This window comes from Pinus tabuliformis, chromosome 9, assembly GCF_031772625.1.
Source record: "Pinus tabuliformis cultivar Carrire ecotype Pingquan chromosome 9, CPIR1, whole genome shotgun sequence".
Lineage (NCBI taxonomy): Eukaryota > Viridiplantae > Streptophyta > Pinopsida > Pinales > Pinaceae > Pinus > Pinus tabuliformis.
In genome coordinates this window covers 318,305,873-318,308,310 of record NC_142307.1, presented here as the reverse complement: position 1 = coordinate 318,308,310, position 2,438 = coordinate 318,305,873, and positions in this window count along the sequence as shown.

Below are 2,438 nucleotides of genomic sequence, written 5' to 3'. Positions count from 1 at the left end.
GTTGTTGTTACTTTGATGAATGTAAGATTTGATTTCGTTAAAGGATTGAGTTTTGTTTAATTGCAACTGGAATTTACTAGATGCATCTGTTTACTCTTGTATTTAAAAGATCTATACTGCAATTTAGGAACATTACTCTCTGAGTTAAATAGTAGCCAGATACTCTGTACACTCTTGAAATAAGAAAACTTGCCCGGATTGATAATTAATGTGAGGATAACTAGGAGTTTTAAAAGGCACCTTTTATCGACCAACACTAAGTGAAATTCCAAGTGTCATTAGTGAAATGTGAAAGGTCATCATGTTATGTAATGATTTACTTGTAAAGAGGTTGAAGAGTCATGAGGATAACCGAAGAGTCACAAAGGGGAATGTCAAGGGTCACCCCACCCTTTCTTATAAATAGAACCTTATAACTCATAGAAAAGGATTTTGGGAGCTAAGCTTTTTGCTAGGCTTAGGCTTAGAGAAGGCTTGGGAGTATTGTGAACAACTTTGGCTTCTCCATATATTAGAGCGAGTATACTTCTTTGGAGGAGAAGGTGCTCTTGACTGTAATGTTCCACTATTGGGGATAGTGGTCATCAATGGTGTATGTATGGATGAAACTTTCACTTATAATAATATTAGAGCCAACATGGTTTCATGCATATGCTGTTAATGTAGTTTGTTTAGAAAAGTATGTTGTTTAACTTACACATTTTCTTATGAACTACTTTGTATGAAACTGTACGAATCTTGTTGAATATGTGTTGTTGGATTAACTCATTACTTTAATTTTTGGACTATTCTGCATTTCAGCTTGTGATGTCACTCCACTCATGTGTTCCTTTCAATCTACGTACTATTACAGGCTTTAAGGGGCGCACTTCTTTTTCCCCTCCATGTGTTAGAACCTGCATGCATCACACTTGACTCTCTGCAGGGTCACACAATTTCTCTCACCCAAAATTATCATAATTACCTTTGTGCACTATCGGGGTTAAGGCATTATACTACCACCGACTACTGGGACTCCTACTCCAAATGGTTTGAAGTCTAGCTGGGACTTCATATCCGGGAGATCCCTTGAATGTTGGCAGGTCCAACACTGTCAACACCTTTCAAAATAAATGTTGAATGGCTCAAGGATGAATCCTTCCTTTCTCTAGTAAAAAGGAATTGAAGACCCTTTGATGGGAATGAAAATTCCTCAAAAACTCAACAGTTCATTGCAAACCTAAATCTCATAAAAACTTTGACAAATACTTGGGTTGCTCAAAAGAAAATCAGGGAGGAGGAGGAGATGTTTCCCATCAAAAATCAACTACACATGTTATCTGAATTGAGAGATGATGGTTTCTACCAAGGAATCTTTAGGAAGGATAATGGCATGTAGGAAGGAGTCATTTACTGCCAAAGAAGCAGAATGAAGGCTTAAAAGTAGGGCCATTCAGCATGAAAAAGGTGATGAAAACACAAATTTATTCCAAACCTATACCACAAGTTAGAAGATGGTGAATACAATATGGAAAATGAAATATCCTCTTGGTAGGGAGGTCTCATATTTTGAAGGTCTGGCTAATATGGGCATGGACCATTTTCAAGGATTATTTTCTACCCCCAGAGGAACCATGTAGAAAAGCCTATAGATTCACAAGCTAATGCAATTTGCTAAAGAAAGAGACAAGAATCTACTTCTACTCTTTAGAGAGGAAGCCCATAAACATCAAGCAAAAAATAATCAATAGAGGAAGAGAATCAAAGGAACATAACAAAATAAATATGCATGGAAAGCCACAGCTCAAAACCCCACTATCTATTTTGTATTAATCCAGAAAATCAAGATGAAATTGCAATTCTTGTTCTCTCTAGAACAATCCCAGCATTGAGTAAATTCAATCTCCAACTCATTAGCAAGCTCAAGGCCAAATATTAGTCTCTTCAAAAGCTCTCCAAGTATCTATTCCAATGTGTAATTCCTATGGAGGATAGCTTGTATTTAAAGGGAAATAAAGCCTCTAAAAACTATGCAATCCCTCAAGGGTCAGTTCCTGAATGCATGCACTGTCAGTTCAAGTTAGAAAAATCTAAAACAAATGGCACACTATCCCTGCACTCTAGTCTCAATTGAGTTTTTCTCAGAATTGACATGCATGAGTCTCTAATGAGTAAATATTCAGTTAACTAGAGTAGCACTAGTGGAGTTCATTAGTGACACCACTGACAGTTAACTCACTATTAGTTCTCTCAATCAATTTGAGAACTAATTGAATTGAACTAACTCATGAAACTTAGTCTTCTATTTTACAACTCACAATTAGCTCATACTGGACTCCTACAAAGTAGGGAGAACATACACATGATGACAAAAAGACATCCAACTCGAATTTCCTAAGTTAAGTAAGTTTAATAAAATTAATTAACTAATTTTAAGTTTCTATGAGAATATAATTCAA